This window comes from Neovison vison, chromosome 2 (assembly GCF_020171115.1).
Source record: "Neovison vison isolate M4711 chromosome 2, ASM_NN_V1, whole genome shotgun sequence".
In the NCBI taxonomy this organism is placed as follows: Eukaryota; Metazoa; Chordata; class Mammalia; order Carnivora; family Mustelidae; genus Neogale; species Neogale vison.
Window position 1 is genome coordinate 57,107,006 of NC_058092.1, and position 26,783 is coordinate 57,133,788.

Below are 26,783 nucleotides of genomic sequence, written 5' to 3' on the forward strand. Positions count from 1 at the left end.
ACTGTGTACATCTAACTGCTACTGTTGAGGCTAAAAAAATTGAGTCATGCTGCCTGTTGTAATAACCCTCATAGCCCAATAGGGGGAGATAGATCTGTAAAAACAAATCAATCATAGCAATAGAATGTGTGGAAGGCATAGAAGTAAAAGAAAGGTGGGATACCACATGACTCAGCAATACCGATATCTACCAAGGGGAAGTGAGAACATATGCCCTAGCAAAGAATTGCATGTGAATGTTCATAGCAGCATCATTCACAATAGACAAAACCTGGATTGGGCTAAGTATTCATCAACTGGTGTATGGATAAACAAAACCTGGTGTATTCATGCAATGGAAAACTCTTCATTAATTAAAAGAATGAGGTATTGAAAAATGCTGCAACTCAGATGAATCTCAAGAAAGGAAATTATTCTAAATGAAAGAAGCCAGATGTAAAAGAACACGTATTGTCTGGTTCCATTTGTATAAAATACCCTAAAAAGGTAAATTTTATGGAGATGGTAGATTTATGGTTGCCCAGGGTTGAAGATGGGAATGGGGAAGGACTGTAAAGGGACATGCATTTCTTTCTTGGGTGATGGAAATGTTCTAAAATTAGATTGTGATGATGCTTGCATAGCTCTGTAAAAATACTAAAAGTCACTGAATTGTATACTTCAGACTGGTGATGTTATTTCACTTAAATCATTCCTCATTAAACTGTTAAAAATGATAGTGAATTTTAAAATATATGGGAGAGACACATTTAGGTAGACTGAAGTGAGGGGAGATAGAGAATCTAAGAGAGAATTAATGGTACCTGAGAATAAGTTTCCAAAATAAATATATTTTTCTTCTGTTCAGAAATGCCAGGAAAGGGTATTTCAGGAAGAAATAACATACGCGAAAGTAAAAAAGAATATGCAGTTCAGGAAATGTTCAGGGTGTTTTCTTTGAGTGTGAAGGGTAGAAGGGATAAAGAGCAGTTGGCATATAATCAGTACTTGGAAGCCACTTCATGAAGGATATTTTATGTCATGGTAAAAATTCTGAAAGTTCTTAAGGTCTTTGCACAAGCCTGTTTCTATGCCCTTATGCCCTTCCCGTGGTTTTGTTTGTTTCTTTTAATGTCTGGCTCTTTCTCATTCTTCAGGCCAAAGCTTAAAAATAACCTTTTCTGTCTTCCCTGGTCACTTTATGTCAAAAAGTTCTACTCTCTGCTCATCATCATTCTTCATCAAAAAACCACTATTTTCATTTGTTGTCCATATGTTTTTGTTTACAGATTTTCAGTGCCTCATCAGGCAGTAAGTGGGGATTAAGTCTGTTTTATTTACTGGAGCTAGGATGCTAAAAACTAGACCCTGACTTTCCCACTTTTTTTCTGTGTGACCGTGGAACATCTTAATTGACTCACCAAGTTTCAGGTTTTTCTTCTGAAAAATCTGGAGTATTTAACATGTTTTTTTCTGGTTTTAAGTGAAGATTAAGTGTTATAATTGATATAAAACTGCTTTGTAAATGTTAAATTTAAGAGAATTTATTGAATTACAGTTGAGCAATGAATAATGTATTAATAAGTTACTAATTTATTAAAAGTTAACTCTCCCTATAAATTTATTGAACTCTTATAATTTGTTATTGTTAAGACATTATTAATAAATAATTATACATTAAAATATTTAAGATTCAGGGTGTATTTTATGCACATGAGTTATTCCTTTGACTTGTATTTTACTAACATTCTCAGGTACATAGGAATTACATGCTCTCATATAAATAGTCCCAGTAAACTACAGTTTAGAGAGGTTTGTGTTTGCCTTTTGTATTTTCTGACTTAATGAATTCAAGAGATTCTCTTAATGAATAGAAAGGATTATTTTAAGAAACATGTTTATGGGGCTCCTGGGTGGCTCATTGGGTTAAAGCCTCTGTCTTCGCTCAGGTCATGATCTCAGGGTCCTGGGATCGAGCCCCGGATTGGATCCGGCTCTCTGCTCAGCAGGGAGCCTGCTTCCCTCTCTCTCTCTGCCTGCCCCTCTGCCTACTTGTGATATCTGTCTGTCAAATAAATAAATAAAATCTTTAAAAAAAATTTATGTGTTAAAGCGCTGCACAAGGTGTGTAAGACAAAAGTGACTCAGATATGGATCTAGTCTTTAAGGAGTTTGTATTCTAGAAGGAATGATAAGCTTAAAAAATTAGAATGGAAGGTAAAAATAAAAGTATGGTATGAAAGATGCAAATATGTGTTTGGAGGAGGGAAAAGATATCATCAAATAGAGTGAATAGGGAGGGTTTCAGTTAGGTAATTGTGTTTGGAGTGACACTTTGATGATCCATTCGTTTTCCACCAGGGAATGTGGCAGGGATGTGGTTCAGTAGACATTCCAGGCAGGAGAAAAAACATAAACCAGAGATGTGGACAAAGTATGAGATCTCTTTCTGGATACATCTGTAGCCAGGAGGCTAGGAAAATAGCAGATTAAAAATAAAGATGAATATTAAGGAATAAAAAGACATCAATGGATTGTTCTGTAATGGGTCAGCTGATCATTTAGGGAGAGCAGTTAAAATGGAGTGCTTCAGTCACTTGACAGGCATGTAGTGTCTGAATTATTCCATGTAGAAGCCAACTTGCACTGGCTGTAATAATTACATTGTATGAGCTCTGTAAAAGTTACACAGCATGAAAAATACACAGATTCTATATATAAGATTAGCTTTTTTAAAATGGAGAAACAATGAATAAACACATTTGCACACACACAGGTACATCATTTGAACAGCTCAGAGAAATGCAAATACTTAAGAAGATGGAATATTTGAAAGTCAATGCTATTGTCATAGAGTTTCGTATCCTTTTTTGAAAAGTGAACAGTTTCTTTTCCTTCCCTCCCCCTCCCTTCGTACCTTCCTTCCTCCCTTTCTTTCTCACTCTTTCTCCCTTCATCTCTTTCTTTTTTTTCCCTTCCTCCCTACTTATTTATTCTATTTCTTTATTTCCCCTTCCTTCCTTCTTTCCTTCCTTCCTTCCTTCCTTCCTCCCTCCCTCCCTCCCTCCCTTCCTTCCTTTCTTTCTTCTTTCTTTTTCTCGCTTTCACTCTCTCTTTCTCCGTGGATCAGCCTGTGGCCATTCTTTTGCATATTTTGAATTCATCAATAAAGAAACTTGAAGCTTCCATTTGCACACTATTTAAGAATAACATGGGCTTTTGAAATTACATTAAAAATGGATTCATTTAGGGAATGCTTTTAGGCTTTTTAAATATAGCCTTTTCTAAATTTAGTTCAGAGGGAGTGTTGGTATTTTTTTCAATTAGTATTTTAGAGTAAATACTATGTTTCGACTTTTTACCAACTTCTGGCCCTTAGGGCAAAGTGCTTGTCCTGCTTCTGCCTTCTCATTTCCTTATCAGTACACATAGCCAAAGGAGCACTTAGTGCTAAATGTTATAGAGAGACTTCATTTTATAAATTTATGCAAACTGCTAACAAATGTTAATATTTTACCGTATCTAGTCACATCTGAATAAAAGGTAAAAAATACAGTTAAGGACATACTGGGTTGGGGTGGTCATGTAATATCTGGACAGAGATGTTTATAGTAAGCAGGTGAATATTCAGGTTTGACAGAGATTGTAGGAAAATGTTTGAGAATCATTGGTTTATGAAGGGAGCGGAAGCTATGTGTATTGATGGCAGGCTTGATGACTGACTGGGAATATAGAGCATATGGAAGAGTAAAACTCTAAGAATAACATTCAGATAAATACTTAAATATATAGATATATAGATATATTTCTCTTTGTAGCCATAGCAGAGGAAAAATAAGAGGAGAGAATGAATCGAAGGGGATAACTAAATGTTTAGTTTTCAGGTCTCTGCCCTGTATATTTCTGTGCTGATTTCATTAAAATCCATAGCTTTGGCTACCACTTACACACTAACAACTGAGCTCTGGTGGCCAATGACATGATTCCCATATTACTATTACAAAACAAAATGTTTAAACAGTGGGCTAAGGAAATGAAGCAACCACACCCAAGTCACTTAGGTAAAAATGTGACATCTTTCTTTTTTTTTTTCCATTCTCATTACCCATCCCCTACACAATGTATTTAGGTAATGAGTTCCCTAGTCATAACTGGATTATTTTAGTAGCCTTTCATCTGTGACCATTCTCCAGAAAGCTGTTAGGTTAGTGTTTCTAAACAGTGGTTTTTATTCTGTAATTTCTTTGCTCAAACATGTTTACTTGCTTTTCATTCCCTATGGAATCAAGTCCAAAATGTCTAGGTTGGCATTAACGGCCCCCTAGTATAAGCTCAACTAATACTTGTAATCTTGTTTTTCAATTAACTTAGTAAATACTAAGCACTTATTTGTCAAAAACTGCTAGACACCAGTTATGAAGAGCTATATAAAACACTTATATACCTACCCTCACAAATCTCAAAGACAGTAGAAATTATAGACATTGGACAAATAATCCTAATTGTGATAAATATTATGAAAGGGGAAATAGAACGTGAAAACCAAGATTCAATTTAGAAAAAAGTAGTGGAAGCTGAGGCTTTAGTACTGAGGCAGTACTAAGAGCCAGGAGGGCCTCCAAAGCCACATTTAAGGTTTGAAACTTCAATAAAGCAATGGAAAATCATTGCAGATATTTAAGCTTTGCAGGCAATTGATCATAATTGCATTAAAATAATACTTTGGTTATAATGTGCAAAACTGGAAGAAGGCTGTCTGGAGGCATGTTTGTTGAGGGAATTTTAAAGGAATCCAGATGTGATTCAATGTTGATATTCATTATGTTTTTGAAAGCTGATATGGAAAGAAGTTAAACAGAAAAAATATTGAAAGGAGAATTGGCAGGACTCAATTTATTAATTGTCTGTTTATTTACATTTCCTTATTTGGTCTCATACTCTTTATGCTGGCTAGAGAGAGAGTTCTAGCATGACTAAGAGGATGGACTAAATAATCTATACTTTTCTTCCTTCCAGTTTTGAGAATTCCTACCTTAATATTTGGGTTCTAGGTTCATCATCTTGATTTGTCAGAATATTATGCCACTAGGCTGGGATCAAAAGGTAGATCTGTATCTACATTCTCAGGCATTTCTCAATTAAATCCATAATGTGGTTTCAAAACGTACCTTAACAAATACCTAAAACTTTACAGTTTAATTTCAAGGGATACCAGATTAGAGCATAGGCAATCTGCCCCACCCCAGCTTTACTGAATCAACACAAAACTGGCATTTCAGGGACACCAAGTTAACAGTATTCTTTCTAGGAAAAATGGCTTTCAACAAAGAAGGATGACTGTATCTCAAACATGATAAATGCCTATTTTGGCTAAGAGATCTTTCATTTTGTTCTTCATGAATATATTTCATATTATATACTGTCCAGATATTAACATAAAAGATCTATAACCTATGTGTACCATTGATGCATGGAAACTATTAAGGCTTCTCATGAGCACAAGAAATACCATCAACATCTTTCATTGTGAAAAATTGCATTTCCATTCTCAGAAGTGTTATATATTGGAGTAGATATATCTGGCATGTTTCTGAATAGGTTAGAGTGTCAGATCAAGTTTAGCAGGTAGTTTCCTTGCATTCACTCTGAATTCTGTGGGATTACACTGAGAGATTCAGATTTTCTTTTCATATTTGCTCTGTAGTTCACTGACTTCATACAGGAGAAGTAGCTATTTAGAATGTGAGTGGTCCTGAGCCTACCTCTGAGAAGTTATCTGCATATTAATATGAATCTCTTTTCAGGAAAAAAATAACCTTGACCTTCTGAATCATACTTATTGGGGAAGGCTATGGATCATGAATTGCTAACCTATTCATATTAATAAACTGTGAGCTGGTGAAATCATATTCATTTGCATAAGCTGCTTCTCTCTGTAGCCCATGAAATTAACATTGTTTAATGGCTGGAAAGAAGATCCCCTTTGGCTATACCAGTCCTACTCTCATCTCCAAAAGAAAATACAAGGGGGTCTTGACTCAGTAAGCAGAAAACTGTTTTAAATGACAAGTACTGTCATTAGACAACTGGTGTGAGCCCAAGTGACAAAAGCACTGCCAACTCTGGGTGACTGTAGGATTCTAGGGCAAATGTTAGCATATAAAGCCCCTTTCTACTTAGCTTGCTTGACAACCATTTTATTCAACATGTATTTTTTTAATTGAATGCCTACTTTTGTGGTATATATCATGATAGTCCCAGACCTTCCTTTCGAAGGCTTCATAGTTTATAGGGGGAAAGAAATACCCAACTTTGTCCTCTAGGCTTGGGAAACTTTTAAAAAGTTTCTTCCAGTCTCTCTCTTGACTTGTCATGGTGTTTTTTTTTTTGTTTGTTTTTTGTTTTTTTTTCATTTGGCTTTTACTGTTGTCCTAAGTGAAGAAAAATGAAAATGTTAATATTATCATGAATTTTTCTATTCATCTTTATATTGAGCAATGCCAGCTTTAAATGCAAACATAACAGCATTTCACTAGTGAAATAACCAAAATTCTACACAATTTTTTCAAGAACAAAGAACAAGAACATGCATATGTATTTTTTTTATCATAACAATGGAAATGCCACACAAAATTAACCCAGTTGTTTCTTTTTCACATCTTGATATGTGTACATTTTACCACCACTGTCAACATTCAGCTTACTGTTGGGTAAAAAGGTGAAAGACAACTAAAGGTTTTCCTGTCTCTTCCTTCATCCTATATCATCACATTTAAGAAATAACCATTTAATAAAGGGAAATAACACAAATAAGAAAGGATATGATAGAATTTCTTGGTCGTTTGTGCATTTCAGAATACCATTGCCTTCATTTTTGCATTTAAAGTAACTTCTTCAAACACAAAGCATGCACTCTCAAAACTATGAGTGAACTTTAATTATTTTTAGATATAACACACATACTTTGTAATTGCTTTGAGTCCTGTTGAACGCCCACCCATCAGGGGTTAACTGAAATTCTGTGCTCATTGGGTCATCACAATGCTATGTGTGGATACAGTATCAAAGAAGTGCAGACATATACACTGTGTGTCTCCTCTATTCATATGCATGCCCCATTGTTCTGCTAGACTTATAAAGCATAGGTTCAAAGATAAAATTATTAAGAATTTCAAGAAGGCAAAATTAGTGTATTAAACAAAGTGAAGGGGCCTTCTGAGGACAGGACCCTGTAATACTGCACGTGTTGAACAACCATGATGCTGCTGTGGTATGGTAACTGTAGGGTACATGAGACAGAAAGAGGTTATGTAGGGAAAGATTGGGCCCAGTTTGTAAATGAACATATATTCAAAACTATGAATTTTGGAATTGAAACTGTTTGATATAAGAAACCAAAACATATTTAGGTTTTACAAAGCTAACCCTGGAGGTGGTATGGAAAATGCCGTGGAAGGTAATAGGGGTGAGGAGGAGCTGAATGATACCAGTGGCAGAAAGACTGTGTTGGAATGTAAGGCTGTATATGAATAACAGCTCTGAGAAAGAATCTTTAGAATTTGGTACTTCAATTTAGGAAATGAGGTAGGTGAGAAGTATGGGAACAAAACTGGTTTCTGAAGTAAGCTTGGCACTTAATTTTCAACCTGCAAATCACACCTTCCAGCTCTAAGTCTCCTAAATTATAATCAGTAAATATGTAGCATTATATGTATTTCCCTTCTTTCAATGTCTTGGAACACTGATGACAAGTTGTGCTTAGATTATACGGCAAATCTCATTTGGCAAGAACGTGTTGTTAACTGAGCTCATTGGAACCTTTTTAAAATGGGTGGACCAAAAATATCATTGTGCTTCTGAGCTTATAATAGGTGACAAGTATTTTGAACATGGAAAAACAATGACCTATTCATATTCCAAAAGCCAGAAAATGTGCTACATATGCAAAGCAACCCTTGAAATCCTTGGTTTCACGTAGTTCACTGATAATTAGGGACTCAGTTATAAAGACTTTTCAGATCAAGAAAATCCATTTCATGTCTTGAGTCAGTGATTAAGAATAAGTAATATGAAAGATACTACCTTTCCAGCTGTCAAGATCAGCTCTCTCCTAGTTAGAATGGGTGAGATGTGTTAATCACTCAGCTGGTGTTTACTTCAAAGGTGTTAATTGAAAAGGTGGCATACTCAACTTTTCATTTTATTTTATTTTTTTTTTTTTATTTTTAAAGATTTTATTTATTTATTTGACAGAGAGAAATCACAAGTAGACGGAGAGGCAGGCAGAGAGAGAGAGAGGGAAGCAGGCTCCCTGCTGAGCAGAGAGCCCGATGCGGGACTCGATCCCAGGACCCTGAGATCATGACCTGAGCCGAAGGCAGCGGCTTAACCCACTGAGCCACCCAGGCGCCCCTCAACTTTTCATTTTATTAGCCAAGATGCTTTTCTGAGACTTTTGTTGTTGTTTTAAAGCATTCTTTAAAACTTTATCTCTTATTGTAAGGATATTTTTATTAACATTTTTTAGGGGAGCATCTCTTTTTTTTTTTTTTTTTTTTTTTAGGGGAGCATCTCTTACCTTCTTAAAGGATGGTGGTTTTTAACTCTAGCTACCTATTAGAATCACCTGAGAAGATGCATCACAATGTACCTCTACCCTACCCAGAACAATTAAATCAGAATTTCTGGGAGAGAACCCCAGGCCTCTGTATTTTCAAAAAAGCTTGCCAGGTGATTCTTAAGCATAGTTCAGGTTAAAAACAACTATGATGGTTTTTCCTCAGATCCTCGGAAACACAATTTTCATCTTAGTTCAAAGTAAATTTAATGAAAGTAGAAGAAGGAAAAATGGTTCAATCAGTTAGAGGTAGAAATAATTCAGCCAGTAAAGAAAACAAAGTTTAAAAAAAATTTTTTTTGTTTCTCCTTTATGTTTCTTTTTTTGTTTTCTTCTTTGTTTCTCTTTTTCAAATAAACATGAATGTGTTTCTTTAATAGTAGTCAAACTAGTCAAAGATCAGTAACAATGCTTGAATACCATGGTTGTAAAGGGCATTAATCACCTTATGTCTCAATTTCTTTGTATTTCTATTAAATGTTTTTTTTTCTTATTTTCTTTGCTTAGCGACCTATCTAATTGTTCTTAGGAGAACTAGCTTAGAAGATACAAGTATACCATTCTCCAATAGTTTATAATCTCCTTATGTAATGAGCTGTTTCTGGAATTTTCTCTGCTCAGATAAATTTTCAAAGACCCAAGCATGGAGATTTTTATAGTAGTGTAGCAGATATTGTTGCAGTAATCTACATGACAAGCAGTCTCCAAAATCTCAGTAGCTTAAATCAACAAATATTTATTTTTCGCACCCATGGACTTGTAAGTCATCAGTCGTTTTGCTGATCTTGGCTGTGTTAGGCTGGGCTTGTCTCTGGCCTGTAGGTGAGATGTGGATCAGCTTCACATGTTTCCTTCTGTGGCTGTCAGGAGCAGAAGAGAACTGGGGCATTGCCCCTATTGTACACAGCTCTTATTATCAGTCTTATTGTAAAATTTTCATTTTTATCCTAGTAGGCAAGGTTATGGATTAGGAGTAGGAATTACTGGGAAACTGAGTTCAGAAAACTTGATCAAGTTTCTTGGGAATACGGCTGGAGTATAGAAAATCAAAAGAAATAATTGCATATTTCTGTTTGTCTATGTTGGTGTTATTTCACTGTCTGTCTTAGGACAATTCTTCAGGCATGCTTTAGATGATCATCTTCTTAGACCTCAGCACTCACTGGCTTTTCTTGTGACTAGTCCACCTCAATCTAGCTTCTCTTGCTGTTAAGAGTTTAGGTGATGTCAGAGGAATGTAGATGTAGAAACTGCCTGACAGCTTTTGATCTTTTAGAGATAAGGTAGCATCAATTTATGGTATCTCTTAACATAATAAATTTAACATCAGAAGTTATAGCTTCTTTCTGAAGGTCTCCATGAAATATTCGTTTCTGGTTTATAAGTTAATTTTGTCATCCATAAAAAAGATAAGTATGCTCTTTCATTTATGGGATAGAATTATTTTCCCCCATGATCATCTTGAAGATTTTGTGCTTGTGGCGGGAGAAGTGAGTTTTTCTTTTTTTTTAATGTCAATTTTATGATTGTTCAAATAGTGTATTTCTCTAAGTTTCCATTTTTAGATACAGTAGAATATGCCATTTAAACAGAATGGTCTATTTTATGGTGAAAAAACCGATATTAGAGTAAAAAAGAGCAATAATTCAATATTGCAGCATGACGTGCACTTGGGGAAGATGGAATATGGTGGTTTGGAGAACCTCAAGCTCTACCTATAGTCAGTTCTTCTATTCCTGAAACCCAGCTCCAAAATACTGCCAATTCATTTTCTTTAGTGCTGTTCAGCCTCAAGGTAGTGAGCTCTATCAGTCTTTGTAGGGGGAAACTAATTTGCAGGATTTCTCTGGGAGACCCATAGAATATAAAACATGGGATATTTTCTTGAAATTTAAGGTAAAGAAGCTGTGATGTGATCTTTTCTGCACTGATTTGAAGCCTCTATAAGATCAAGGAAATTAGCTGGAAGATTAAACCACCACTTCAGATTTTTTTTTTTTTTTTAATAGTGGGTTTTGCAAAACTACAACAGGTGATGACAAAGTTTTCCTATTGGGTTTCTTGCTTTGCCAGCACACTTTCTCTACATATCCTATGTAACTGGGCTGGTTCTCCATATTACTGAAGTGTCTCCATGCCATGGTGGAGAATAGAAAATGAATAAATAACACTATGTATCTGTGGGGTACTTCACTATTTCCTTATGTCTCAATTTCTTTACTTCCTCTCTTCCCCACTTTACCACACAAGTTTCTTTCCCTCTTATTTATTTCTCACATACTTTTAAAATTCATTTGGTTGTCACTGAACAATATTTGAAACAATTGAGAAATGAAATAAAGGTCTAGGACTATTTAGGGAAGTAAAGGGAAAGAACAGCCACCATTATGGAATGTCTTAACCAGGTTTTCTCATTTCTCTTCACAAACTTTCATGGCAGGTATTCTTATTGCTTTAATTTTTCTGCTTGAAGAAATTGAGACCAGTGCACCTTAAGTTGAAAGACTTAACTCTAATATTTGTTTCTAGGTCTATTTTACATTAAAGCTCCCCTTTTTTCCCCTCCCACCACCATGCTGAAAAGGAATTGATTGAAAAATTTTTGTTCTTTCCTGTGATTTTACTTCCACCTTTTAAACCTACATTGTTCTCCCCCCCCCACCTTTTTTTTTTTTTTAAAGAATTTATGTGAAAGACAGAGAGAGAGAGGGAGAGTGAGTGGGGGTGTGGAGGGGCATAGGGAGAGAGAAACATAAGCAGACTCTGCTCTGAGCGAGGAGCCTGAGGCAGGGCACAGAGTCCCACAGGGACTACCCTGAGATCAGGTCCTGAACAGAAACCAAGAGTTGGCTGTTCAAATGATGTGCCACTCAGGCACCCCTACATTTCTCTCTCTCTCTTTTAAAGATTTTATTTATTCATTTGAGAGAGAGAATGAGTGAGAGAGAGAGCATGAGCAGTGGTGGGAGACGGGGAAGCAGACTCCCTGCTGAGTAGACAGCCTGATGTAGGACTCTATCCCAGGACCCTGGGATCATGACCCAAGCTGAAGATAGATGCTTAAAAAACTAAGCCACCCCGGTGCCCTCCTCTTTTTTTTTTTAAATTTTTAATTTTTATTTATTAGAGAGAGCATGAGTGGGGGATGGACAGAGGGAGAGGGAGAAGCATACTCCCCACTGAGCAGGGGGCTGATTCAGGGCTGGATCTCAAGACATGAGATCATGACCTGAGCAAAAATCAGATGCTTAGCTGAGTGAGCCACCCAGGTGCCCCCATTTCTTTCTATTTGACCTTGTTTAACTGCTAGGCTGAGTGGATAAGAAATTTTAAATTAGTAAGATGACAAGGAGGCCAAATTTAGAAATAAATTGAGTGATCTATGGGATATTAGAATATTTTATTTTGGAAAGTAAAAAGTAGACCATGGATAGATAAATCTATCCCTAAGATAATTTTAGAGTTAATTGTGTCAGCTTACTGGTGAATACCTACCATGAGCAAAATATACTATTGAAAATACAGAGGTAAAAAAGATGATTATTAATACAGAGTTTGCAGCTTCAAGGAGGGTCTTCAAATAGACAAACACATAGGGATATTCTGATCTATGATACAAAGTGAACTAAAGTAGATGCTGTTGTTGAGATAAGATTAATGGGTAGGGAAAACAGAAAATGAAGGAAATTCATTTTCATCAGAGTTATTTTGGCTCCATTTGTCAAGAAGGTGACATTTGAAATTTTCCTTGAAAGATAAGAAATTTGATGGGAGGAGAAGATATATATTAACATCTCCAATTGAGAATATAGCATGAAAGAGAAAATATGAGATGTTATTCTGTTCTGGCTGGAGCATAGTAGGGCTCTTGAGGGTCATAATAGAAGATAATAACTGGGGAAATGGATTGAGATTAGATTCTGAAAAGCCGTAGTAAGAATTTGTACTTCAATCAAGAGGCAATTAAGTTAATGATTTTTTTTTTACATTAGAAAATAACATGATTTGACTTGTGCCCAAATAATTCTGACTCTGCATGAAGGATGTACTGGGGTCTATGGTCAGAGAGAAGAGTTTGAAGGCTATTGCAGTAATGTGGACGAGAGAGGAGAGGTGATATATTAGTTATCTATCAATGTATAATAGATTCTCCTGAACTTATCATTTAAAACAGCAAACATTTATTATTGCAAAGCTTCTATGGGTCAAAACCCAATATAGCTTAACTGGGTGCCTCTAGCTTAAGGTCTTTAATGAGGCTGAAGTGAAGTTGTTGGCCCTGGTTGCAGTCATTTCAAGGCTTGACTTGGGGGCCATCCACTTCCATACTCATTCATATGACTGTTTTCAGGCCATCGGGTCTCTGATGGCTATGGTCTGAAAACATCAGTTCTATAATCCATGAGCTTGCATAGGGAAACTCACAAACAGCTATTAACTTCCCTCAGAACAAATAAGAGAAGATGCCCAAGACAGGAAACAGTTTTTTTGTAACTTAATCTTGGAAGTGACAGCTCATCGGTTTTGCCATATTTTGTTCATTAGAAACAAATTGTCAGATCCAGCCCAAATTCAAGAGAAGGAGATTGTTTAAGGATGCAACCTGGACTTCCAGCTTCCAGAAGTATGAGGAAATGTTTCTGTTGTTTCAGACACCCAGTCTGTAGTACTTTGTTATGGCAGTGTAGCAAATGAATGCAAACTCCCTGGGAAGGGAGTTAGGGGAGGACAGGATGAGCAGGAAAGGAAGGGATGGTTAGAAGCATTGTGTTTTGTTTAGCAATTTCAATGTTAGTTCTTAGGCAGAAAAATGGCAACTACCAGTAAGAAAAAGAGATTCCTAAGTATAAATCAAGTGAAACAAAACTATTGGTCTTTGCTTTCTTGCTTACTTAGTTTCTTACTTTTGTTACTTACTTTATGTGTGTGTGAGTGTGTGTGTGTGTGTGTGTGTGTGTGTGTGTCTGTGTGCGCGCGTATGTGTTTTTTTGTTTGTTTGATAGGGGTAGAGAACTGATAGAGCACACACAATGTAACTTGATTCCAGCCACACATTTGACAATACCATCTGTCACAGGTTGAGTTCCTCAGAAGCAGATGCTAAAACAGAGATTGAGATGCAAGATGTAGAGATTGACACAAAAGAAAGATGAAGCAGAACCTCGCAAAGGGAGAAGTCAAACTGTAATGCAAACACTTCTCAGGAGCTCTGGAAAAAGTATTGTCTGCTTAAATTATATTGGAGATTATTTGAGTTAGATTTAGGATATTGGACTCAAATGACTGCATTTTAATAATCCTCCACATCCTATTAGTTCAGGCTGTCTTAGAAGGGCATGGCCCAAGGCAGGGTTGCTCTGTAGCTGAGGCAAAAAGCTGGAGATGTCTGCAGTTTGCTCATTGTCCTCTCTTTAATTAGGAAGAAAGTTTTTTTCTTAAAAAGGACCAGGTGACACATCTCCAGGTTTACCAAATCTTCCCTGTTGTGGGGTGAAATAAATGTTAGAAGTAGCATGATTACCTAAACTAAAAACTAGGCTGTAAAAGTACATGAAATGTAAAAATGTAAAAAAAAAAATTTACTGTTAATCAGAATAATACTTAACATTTTTAAAAAAGCTGAATATGTGCCATCGCAATGCTATTGTCTATAAATAATCTTTTTTCATTTATTCTTCAATAAGGTTTTACTATTATTATTTTATAAGAATATCTTCTTTTCATTATTACTTAAGATGAAAACCCTTAAGATTTAGACATGTGAAGTTATTCCTTCCAAGTCATGCCATAGGTGGCAGACCCAGGGATATAAATCTAGGTCGCTTGACTCTAGAATCCATGATTTTAACTACTAATTTATATTGCAAGTTGACTGATAGATGATGTCAAGCTTAAAGCATTTCTTAAATGATGCACTACAGGATTTTGTGCAGATATCTGTACTGTTGGATAACACTTTAAATGACTGGACGGAGACATGTCAGCAGATGAACTTGTCAGATCTATAGATAACAGAAAGCTGGGAAGGATGAAAAAAAAACTTTGGACACAAAAATCAAAGGGAATCCTAGACTGCAATTTTGTTTGAAATTATCAAGATGAAATTTAGAAAGGAATACACCTAAAATTTTACAATAAGGTTCAGCATTTTCTTATACAAATTCTGAATGAGGAAAAACTAACTTAAGAACATTCGTGTGGAAAAAAAAACCGTATGGGATTTAACTGACTCTAAGGAAATCAGCAAAAAAGGAAAAAGGCTAAGCTTGAATATCAACTAAACCTGAGTTTAGATCCTGGTTTCAGTACTCAAACTTGGCTGCATACTTTGACTTTTTGAGACTTTTTTTTTTTTTAATCTAAAATGAGGATAGTAATAATATCTGTCTTGATTACTTCAGAGATGTCTCAAGAACATTTTGTTAAAAGAAGTTAGAAGAGCTTTATAAACTGTTATAGATTAAGTAAAAGCCAAATATTTGTTTTTATTTTTATCATCTCATGTCAGACATGTAGTAGGTCGGCAATGTGAAGAATGAGATTAGAGTAGGGCTGTCCTAGAATATGCCTAATTTTCACTAGGCTACCTCCATGTCAGTTCCTTTCCTGTGTGATTTAGGGTTTAGCTATGGCTGAAGGCATAGTTTCACAAGGTAGACTTAGAAAAAATGGTTGTAGTTAGATAACTTTTTGTGGAAATCTAATAAGAGTGAGAGAGCTATAGATTCCAGGAGGATTGAGTAGGGAAAAGAAAAGAAAAGGAAAAGAGAGGAAAGGAAAGGAAAGAAAAAAGAAAAAAGAAAAGAAAATTATAACAAAATTTCCTACTCTGAAAGTCTGTGGATAATGTTTAAGGTTACTTTCTACCAAAGTCTTTCTGAGTAGGAAATTCTGTTATAATGAATTTTTTTTTGTCCTTTTCAGTCCTCCTGGAATCTGTAGCTTTTTGTTTTAGTGATTTCCACAAAAAGTTATCTAAATAAAGAAAAAGAAGAAAATAGTATTGAGTATCAATTTATAGTAATTATTGTGCTAGATCTTGTACAAATATTTTGTTTCACTTGTCCTCACTTTGTATAGCTAGAAACACTGAGGCTTGTTTTTTTTTTGTTTTTTAAATTAAGATTGATTGATTGATTGATTGATTGATTTGAGATAGCTGGAGAGGGAACAAGAGCCAGAGGGGAGGAATTGGAGGGAGAGGGGTAGGCAGGCTTTCCACTGAGTAGGGAGCCCAATGTGGGCCTCGTTCCCAAGATCATGACTTGACCCTAAGGCAGGTAGGTGCTTAACCAACTGAGCCACTCAGTCACCCAGAGGTTTGGTTTAAATAAATTTTTTATAAATAGTTGAATAAATTATTCAATTGCTAATTAGGAATGTTGGATTGGAATCCAGATTTCTGACTCCAAAACTACATTAAACGTCTTTATATCTCTGCCATGGAGACTGAAACACTGAACAAAGTATGTTTTTAACTCATCACCTTCTGTCTTAGTGTCACCTTTGCCACTCTGTGAGGGAAAAATAAGAGAGTTACTCATAGAAGGATTGTCAAAGGTAGTGACAGCAGTTCTTGTTTTGAACAATATTCTCTTATATGGAATGAGATGAGGGTTTAATGACATGTGACTCTTTCTACTTTTATCCTTCTTATAGATGTGACCTCCATGGGATTCCAGAAACCAGTCAGACTAAAAGTTTTTAAAAACAGTTTAAGGAGACTATGAATCATTCACATAGGTGATGTAATATCTCAAGCCCAGTCTCAAGAAGTCAACTATGATAACATTGAGATAAGTTATAGGTCCTCTGGGACCCTGTATAACATTCATTATACCCTCTCAGTTCAGTGTCTTACTTATACCATAATGATCCATATTCCAGAACAAAATACTATGGTCAGTCTGGGCTCAGGGTTTATAAACAAAGATGAAGGAACTTGCCTGCAAGTTCAACTTGCATTCATAAGTCAGAGGCACAGGGTCTCTCTGGATAACATGGTAATCCTTTAGATCATGGGCCAATCAGTAGGTCTAACACCACAACATGGTACTGGACACAACTGACATCCACTGTCTCAGTCAGACCAGGCTACTGTAACAAAATACCATATGCTATTTAAAAATTTGGAGGTTTTATTATTTTCATTATCATATCTTTGGCCAGGAGCATAGTGATATGATATTAGAGTTGGAACCCACCAAAAAAAGAGAATATTCTTCTCTGATTGATTTAAAGAAGTACTCAGAAATATAAATTAATCCTGGTAGTGAATAGTATCATTATTCTATGCACCAGAAGCATTCCTGGCATATCATATAAATGAATCCAGGGGATCAAAAATAGAGGAAGAACACAAATCTTCTCTTCTGCTTCCAAGGAATTTAATGCTCACAAATGTAGTTGATTAGAATGAACAAACCAGGAGCGCCTGGGTGGCTCAGTGGGTTAAAGCCTCTGCCTTTGGCTTAGGTCAGGATCCCAGGATCGTGGGAACGAGCCCTCCATCAGGCTCTCTGCTTAACAGGAAGCCTGCTTCCTCCTCTCTCTCTGCCTGCCTCTCTGCCTACTTGTGAGCTTTGTCTGTCAAATAAATTAATAAAATCTTAAAAAAAAAAAGAATGAACAAACCAAATGAAAGTTGTCCTGATTCTAAATTATTACTTGATGTATTAGCATAAGGTGAAAAAAAACATACAGCAGAATATATTTGACAGAATGAACCCTTGGCATTTGGAAAGCATAAGGTAAATTAGGAGTTAACCTTATCAAACCTGAAAAAAATGAGCTAGCCTGAAGTTAACTCAGTGGTTCTTAAGAGGCCTTTAAAATTTGTCCTGTTTTCTGTGTAAGGTAAAGTAATTAATTACTTTAATCAAGGAATTTGATTTCTTCTTCTTCTCTCTCTCTCTCTTTTTAGATTCCAAATATAAGTGATACCATGAAGTATTTGTCTTTCTATGGTTGCTGGGGGAAACAGAGATTGATAAAAGGGTACAAACTTTCAGTTACAAGTTGAATAAGTTCTGAGAACCTAATGTATAAAATAGTAACTATAGTAGGTAGTACTATATTATACAATTGGAATTTGCTGAGAGAATAGAAATTCATTGTTTTCGCAAAACAGCAACAAAAACAACAAAAAAGCCCTGCAACCAAACAAAACAAAACAAAATGACAACAACAGTAAGAAAACAAAGAAAAGAGAGGGTAAAAATATGAGGGGATGGTAGTGTTAATTAACTTGTTGAATTTATGCAAGGGAGTCCTTTCATAATGTATACATATGTCAAATCACATTGTACACTTTAAATATTTAACTTTTTTTTTTAAGATTTTATGTATTTATTTGTCAGAGAGAGAGAGGGCAAGCACAAGCACGGGGAGCTGCAGGCAGAGCAGGGAGCAGACTCCCCATGTAGCAAGAAGCGTAATATGGAACTCGATTCCAGGACCCTCGGATCATGACCTGAACCAAAGGCAGCTGCTTAACTGACCGAGCCACCCAGGTGTCCCAAAATATCTTACTGCTTTGTTAATTATAGCTCACTGAAACTGAAAATAATTAATCAGAACCCAATTAAATGGAACATTTGAGTAAACAGAATGTCTTAGATATTTCCTTACAGTCTTCACTTTTGTTGATTAAAAGTTGAGTTATCTGGTTATTTTTAAATTTTCTTCTAGAATTGTCCTAATAATAAAGTAAGAATTTCAGACTAAGAAAGGAATTAATGAATAGTAATTGTCCAAACTCTGTTCTTTTTTTTTTTTTTTTTTTTTTTTTTTTTTTTTTTTTATTGTTTCCTATGATTCTCATACTCTGACAGTGCCCCCTCCACCTCATGGATAGTGACCAAAAAAAAAAAAAAAAAAAAAAAAAAGTCTCAAGTCCTATAGGGCCAAGTTTCTATGATAGTTCCAGTAGGATACATCTTTGAAGTCAAGGTCAGGTCAATGGTGTTAAACATGGGGGGGTGGGAGTGGAGGTTCAAGGAACCAAGAAAGTTGAGGAATTTACAGCCAAGTCTGTAAACAAAGAAGACTGATGGTAGCTGAAGACAAACAGAAGATTCACTGGAAAGAAGATGAAATGTTCTTAGGAGTAAGGGTTGGGGACCCTGCAGAGATTCCCCACAGGGTCTTGCTATGTTGTTCCGATTATCTTTGCACCACAGTGTCTGTCACGTAAAAAGGCCTTACAGATGTTGTTAAATGAAGCAGGAATTATTGTTGGAATTCGACCACAGAGACAAGCATTTTTTTAAATGTCAATTTGGGAGAAATAATACTCTAATAAAACCTAGATTACATTTGCCAAACTATGGAAAGAACCAAGATGCCCTTCAACGGATGAATGGATAAGGAAGATGTGGTCCATATACACTATGGAGTATTATGCCTCCATCAGAAAGGACGAATATCCAACTTTTGTAGCAACATGGACTGGACTGGAAGAGATTATGCTGAGTGAAATCAGTCAAGCAGAGAGAGTCAATTATCATATGGTTTCACTCATTTGTGGAGCATAACCAATAGCATGGAGGACAAGGGGCGTTAGAGAGTAGTAGGGAATTTGGGTAAATTGGAAGGGGAGGTGAACCATGAGAGACTATGGACTCTGAAAAACAGTCTGAGGGGTCTGAAGTGGCGGGGGGGGTGGGAGGTTGGGGTACCAGGTGGTGGGTATTATAGAGGGCACAGCTTGCATGGAGCACTGGGTGTGGTGAAAAAATAATGAATACTGTTTTTCTGAAAATAAATAAATTGGGGAAAAAAAAAAAAAATATGAATTACATTTCCAAAAGATCACTCTGACTACCTGGGGGACAGTGCAGAGGAGACCAAACCACCAAACAGAGAGGAAAAAAAAAAAAAATGAATTTCTCACCGAATAGCCTTGTGCTTAACTTCCATCTTTGGTCCAAACTCTGTTCTTAATCATAAACTCAGTACCCACTGAGGTCTCCCATTCAACATTTAGGCTGTTAGAAATGACATTAAATGCTAAGGTAAAGCCTTTCTCCTTATAAACTGGAGATATTTTACCTTCTTTCCTCCAGTATCACAAATCCTGGTCAGGCTTTGGTGCCCATTTGTCTATTGATGTTGCTCATTTCAGTGTCACCAATGACCTTCACATCACTAACTATAAGGACCAATTGTGTTAATTAACTAGGGCTGTCACAATGAAGTCCACAGACTGGAGCCATAGATAACATTTATTTTTTCACAGTTCTGGAAGCTAGAAATTTGAGATCAAAATATTGACAGGGTTGGTTTCTCCTGAGGCCTCTCTCCTTCACTTGTAGATGGCCATCTTCTTATGTTTTCACATGGTCTTCCCTCTGTGCATGCCTATGGTAACATTTCCTCTTCTAATTAGGACACCAATCATATCGGATTAGGGCCTATACTAATGCCTTCGTTTTAACTTAATTACCTTTTAATTTTATTTTTCTTTTCTTTTTAATTTTTTATTTTTTTATAAACATATAATATATTTTTATCCCCTGGGGTACAGGTATGTGAATCACCAGGTTTACACACTTCACAGCACTCATCATAGCACATACCCTCCCCAGTGTCCATAACCCCACCCCCCTTCCCCCAAACCCCTCCCCCCAGCAACCCTCAGTTTGTTTTGTAAGATTAAGAGTCACTTATGGTTTGTCTCCCTCCCAAACCCATCTTGTTTCATTTATTCTTCTCCTACTCCCTTAATCCTCCCTGTTGCATCTCCACTTCCTCATATCAGGGAGATCATATAATAGTTGTCTTTCTCCACTTGACTTATTTCGCTAAGCATGATACGCTCTAGTTCCATCCATGTTGTCGCAAATGGCAAGATTTTATTTCTTTTGATGGCTGCATAGTATTCCATTGTGTATATATACCACATCTTCCTTATCCATTCATCTGTTGATGGATCTCTAGGTTCTTTCCATAGTTTGGCTATTGTGGACATTGCTGCTATAAACATTCAGGTGCACGTGCGCCTTCAGATCACTAGGTTTGTATCTTTAGGGTAAATACCCAGTAGTGCAATTGCTGGGTCATAGGGCAGTTCTATTTTCAACATTTTGAGGAACCTCCATGCTGTTTTCCAGAGTGGTTGCACCAGCTTGTATTCCCACCAACAGTGTATCATTATCATCTGTCATTTCCTGACTTGTTAATTTTAGCCATTCTGACTGGTGTGAGGTGGTATCTCATTGTGGTTTTGATTTGTATTTCCCTGATGCCGAGTGATATGGAGCACTTTTTCATGTGTCTGTTGGCCATCTGGATGTCTTCTTTGCAGAAATGTCTGTTCATGTCCTCTGCCCATTTCTTGATTGGATTGTTTGTTCTTTGGGTGTTGAGTTTGCTAAGCTCTTTATAGATTTTGGACACTAGTCCTTTATCTGATATGTCGTTTGAAAATATCTTCTCCCATTCTGTCAGTTGTCTTTTGGTTTTGTTAACTGTTTCCTTTGCTGTGCAAAAGCTTTTGATCTTGATGAAATCCTAATAGTTCATTTTTGCCCTTGCTTCCCTTGCCTTTGGCGATATTCCTAGGAAGATGTTGCTGCGGCTGAGGTTGAAGAGGTTGCTGCCTGTGTTCTCCTCATGGATTTTGATGGATTCCTTTCTCACATTGAGATCCTTCATCCATTTTGAGTCTATTTTTGTGTGTGGTGTAAGGAAATGGTCCAATTTCATTTTTCTGCACGTGGCTGTCCAATTTTCCCAACACGATTTGTTGAAGAGGCTGTCTTTTTTCCATTGGACATTCTTTCCTGCTTTGTTGAAGATTAGTTGACCATAGAGTTGAGGGTCTATTTCTGGGCTCTCTATTCTGTTCCATTGATCTATGTGTCTGTTTTTGTGCCAGTACCATGCTGTCTTGAGGATGACAGCTTTGTAATACAGCTTGAAGTCTAGAATTGTGATGCCACCAACTTTGGCTTTCTTTTTCAATAACCCTTTGGCGATTCGAGGTCTTTTCTGGTTCCATATAAATTTTAGCATTATTTGTTCCATTTCTTTGAAAAAGATGGATGGTACTTTGATAGGAATTGCATTAAATGTGTAGATTGCTTTAGGTAGCATAGACATTTTCACAATATTTATTTTTCCAATCCAGGAGCATGGAACATTTTTCCATTTCTTTGTGTCTTCCTCAATTTCTTTCATGAGTACTTTATAGTTTTCTGAGTATAGTTTCTTAGTCTCTTTGGTTAGGTTTATTCCTAGGTATCTTATGGTTTTGGGTGCAATTGTAAATGGGATTGACTCCTTAATTTCTCTTTCTTCTGTCTTGTTGTTGGTGTAGAGAAATGCAACTGATTTCTGTGCATTGATTTTATATCCTGACACTTTACTGAATTCCTGTACAAGTTCTAGCAGTTTTGGAGTAGAGTCTTTTGGGTTTTCCACTTATAGTATCATATCATCTGCGAAGAGTGATAGTTTGACTTCTTCTTTGCTGATTTGGATGCCTTTAATTTCCTTTTGTTGTCTGATTGCTGAGGCTAGGACTTCTAGTACTATGTTGAATAGCAGTGGTGATAATGGACATCCCTGCCGTGTTCCTGACCTTAGCGGAAAATCTTTCAGTTTTTCTCCATTGAGAATGATATTTGTGGTGGGTTTTTCATAGATGGCTTTGAAGATATTGAGGTATGTGCCCTCTGTCCCTACACTTTGAAGAGTTTTGATCAGGAAGGGATGCTGTACTTTGTCAAATGCTTTTTCAGCATCTATTGAGAGTATCATATGGTTCTTGTTCTTTCTTTTATTGATGTGTTGTATCACATTGATTGATTTGCGGATGTTGAACCAACCTTGCAGCCCTGGAATAAATCTCACTTGGTCGTGGTGAATAATCCTTTTAATGTACTGTTGAATCCTATTGGCTAGTATTTTGGTGAGAATTTTCGCATCTGTGTTCATCAAGGATATTGGTCTGTAGTTCTCTTTTTTGTTGGGATCCTTCTCTGGTTTTGGGATCAAGGTGATGCTGGCCTCATAAAATGAGTTTGGACGTTTTCCTTCCATTTCTATTTTTTTGGAACAGTTTCAGGAGAATAGGAATTAGTTCTTTAAATGTATGGTAGAATTCCCCCGGGAAGCCGTCTGGCCCTGGGCTTTTGTTTGTTTGGAGATTTTTAATGACTGTTTCAATCTCCTTACTGGTCATGGACCTGTTCAGGCATTCTATTTCTTCCTGGTTCAGTTGTGGTAATTTATATGTCTCTAGGAATGCATCCATTTCTTCCAGATTGTCAAATTTGTTGGCGTAGAGTTGCTCATAGTATGTTCTTATAATGGTCTGTATTTCTTTGGTGTTAGTTGTGATCTCTCCTCTTTCATCCATAATTTTATTTATTTGGGTCCTTTCTCTTTTCTTTTTGATAAGTCTGGCCAGGGGTTTATTAATCTTATTAATTCTTTCAAAGAACCAGCTCCTAGTTTCGTTGATTTGTTCTATTGTTTTTTTTTTTTTTTTTTTGGTTTTTATTTCATTGATTTCTGCTCTGATCTTTATGATTTCTCATCTCCTGCTGGGTTTAGGGTTTCTTTCTTGTTCTTTCTCCAGCTCCTTTAGGTGTAGGGTTAGGTTGTGTACCTGAGACCTTTCTTGTTTCTTGAGAAAGGCTTATACCACTCTATATTTTCCTCTCGGGACTGCTTTTGTTGTGTCCCATAGATTTTGAACCGTTGTGTTTTCATTATAATTTATTTCCATGAATTTTTTCAATTCTTCTTTAATTTCCTTGTTGACCCATTCATTCTTTAGAAGGATGCTGTTTAGTCTCCATGTATTTGGGTTCTTTCCAAATTTCCTCTTGTGATTGAGTTCTAGCTTCAGAGCATTGTGATCTGAAAATATGCAGGGAATGATCCCAATCTTTTGATACCGGTTGAGACCTGATTTGTAACCCAGGATGTGATCTATTCTGGAGAATGTTCCATGTGCACTAGAGAAGAATGTGTATTCTGTTACTTTGGGATGAAATGTTCTGAATATATCTGTGATGTCCATCTGGTCCAGTGTGTCGTTTAAGACATTTATTTCCTTGTTGATCTTTTGCTTGGATGATCTGTCCATTTCAGTGAGGGGCGTGTTAAAGTCCCCTACTATTATTGTTGATGTGTTTCTTTGATTTTGTTATTAATTGGTTTATATAATTGGCTGCTCCCACCTTGCGGGCATAGACATTTAAAATTGTTAGATGTTCTTGTTGGACAGATCCTTTGAGTATGATATAGTGTCCTTACTCATCTCTTATTATAGTCTTTGGCTTAAAATCTAATTGATCTGATATAAGGATTGCCACTCCTGCTTTCTTCTGATGTCCATTAACATGGTAAATTCTTTTCCACCCCCTCACTTTAAATCTGGAGGTGTCTTCGGGTTTAAAGTGAGTTTCTTGTAGGCAACATATAGATGGGTTTTGTTTTTTTATCCATTCTGATACCCTGTGTCTTTTGATTGGGGCATTTAGCCCATTAACATTCAGGATAACTATTGAGAGATATGAATTTAGTGCTATCGTATTGTCTGTAAGGTGACTGTTACTGTATATTGTTTCTGTTCCTTTCTGATCTACTACTTTTAGGCTCTCTCTTTGCTTAGAGGACCCCTTTCGATATTTCCTGTAGAGCTGGTTTGGTGTTTGCAAATTCTTTCAGTTTTTGTTTGTCCTGGAAGCTTTTAATATCCCCTTCTATTTTCCATGATAACCTAGCTGGATATAGTATTCTTGTCTGCATGTTTTTCTCCTTTAGTGCTCTGAATATATCATGCCAGCTCTTTCTGGCCTGCCAGGTCTCTGTGGATAAGTCTGCTGCCAATCTAATATTTTTACCATTGTATGTTACAGACTTCTTTTCCCGGGCTGCTTTCAGGATTTTCTCTTTGTCATTAAGACTTGTAAATTTTACTATTAGGTGACGGGGTATGGGCCTATTCTTATTGATTTGGGGGGGGGGTTCTCTGCACCTCCTGGATTTTGATGCTTGTTCCCTTTGCCATATTGGGGGAAATTCTCTCCAATAATTCTCTCCAGTATGCCTTCTGCTCCCCTCTCTCTTTCTTCTTCTTCTGGAATCCCAATTTTTCTAATGTTGTTTCTTCTTATGGTGTCACTTATCTCTCGAATTCTCCCGTCATGGTCCAGTAGCTGTTTGTCCCTCTTTTGCTCAACTTCTTTATTCTCTGTCATTTGGTCTTCGATATCGCTAATTCTTTCTTCTGCCTCATTTATCCTAGCAGTGAGAGCCTCCATTTTTGATTGCACCTCATTAATACCTTTTTTGATTTCAACTTGGTTAGATTTTAGTTCTTTTATTTCTCCCGAAAGGGCTTTTATATAGCCCAAGAGGGTTTCTCTAATATCTTCCATACCTTTTTCGAGCCTGGCTAGAACCTTGAGAATCTTCATTCTGAACTCTAGATCTGACATATTACCAATGTCTGTATTGATTAGGTTCCTAGCCTTCGGTACTGCCTCTTGTTCTTTTTTTTGTGGTGAGTTTTTCCGCCTTGTCATTTTGTCCAGATAAGAGTATATGAAGGAACAAGTAAAATACTCAAAGGGTGGCAACAACCCCAGGAAAATATGCTTTAACCAAATCAGAAGAGATCCCAAATCGTGAGGAGGGAGAAAGGGGATAAAAAGCGGTTCAGAAAGAAAGAAAAAAAAAAAAAAAGCAAAGAGAAGAAACAAAAAAGGAAAACGAATAAAGAAAAAGTATAAAAAAGAAAAAATATATATATATTAGATAAACTAGTTTAAAAATATTAAAAAAGAAAAGCGTAAAAGTTAAAAAAAATTAGCAGAAGAAGAGAAAAAAATTGAAAAAGAAAAAAAATTAAATTAACTGCAAGACTAATGAATCAAGGGGAGAAAGCCAAGAGTTCTGTGCTTTGCTTTCTTCTCCTCTGGATTTCCGCAGCTCTCCTTGGTATTGAAACTGAACTCCTTGGTAGGTGAACTTGGTCCTGGCTGGATTTCTTGTTGATCTTCTGGGGGAGGGGCCTGTTGTAGTGATTCTCAAGTGTCTTTGCCCCAGGCGGAATTGCACCGCCCTTACTGGGCCGGGCTGAGTGATCTGCTCGGGTTTGCTTTCGGGAGCTTTTGTTCCCTGAGCGCTTTCCATAGAGTTCCGGAGGATGGGAATGAAAATGGCTGCCTCCTGGTCTCTGGCCCAGAGGAGCCGAGAGCCCGGGGCCCCACTCCTCAGTGCTTCCTCAGAGTACTGCGCCCAATTACTCCCATTTCCGTGGCCTCTGGCCACGCTCTGAGCTCACTGAGCCTGTGACCCGTTCAAGGTAACCCCAAGCTGGGAGCTCACTCCTCGGCTCTGTCTCTGTAGCCGACTTCCCTATTCTAATACTGGTTAGCTCTGCAACACTCAGACACCCCCGATCCTTCTGTAACCCTGCAGGACCTGAGGCTACTCTGACCCTGCTTGGGCTTCACCCTGGTTTAGCCTCTGGAGCAATGTCCCTCAGCGGAACAGACTTTTAAAAGTCCTGATTTTGTTCTTCATTGCTCTGCCGCTTGCCGGGAGCTGGCCCCTCACCCCGGGGCCTATCTTCCCGTTGCTTTGGATTCACTTTTCCACCAGTACTACCTTTCAGAAAGTGGTTGATTTTCTGTTTCTAGAATTGCTGTTCTTCTTCTCTTTGATCTGCCGTTGGATTTGTAGGTGTTTGCAATCTTTAGATAAGCTATCTAGATGATCTCCTAGCTGAAGTAGTCTCAGCCTGCTACTTCTCAGCCATCTTGACTCCTCCTCCTAACTTAATTACCTTTTAAAGACCCTAATATACCTCCAAATATATTTACATTCTGAGCTACTGGGTGGGGGTTAACTTCAACATCTGAGTGAATTGTGGGGGACAAAATTAAGTCTGTAAATTCAACTTTTTCAAATATCATCTTACTTGATTTTTTAAAAAAGTTATTTGAATTTTTTAATGTGACTGCCTAAGTATCATTATTCTCCTAGCCTTTCTTGTATTTTGTTAGTGTCTCTTTTTTGTTTTAACCCAAATCCTTCATCTTTGGAATTTCCAAACCTTTGAGTGTCCCAGGACACCTAATCACATTTGTCTCTACTCACATCTTAGGTGATCCCATCCTGTCCCATATATTAAGAACTATCTCTATATGCTGATGGCTATTAA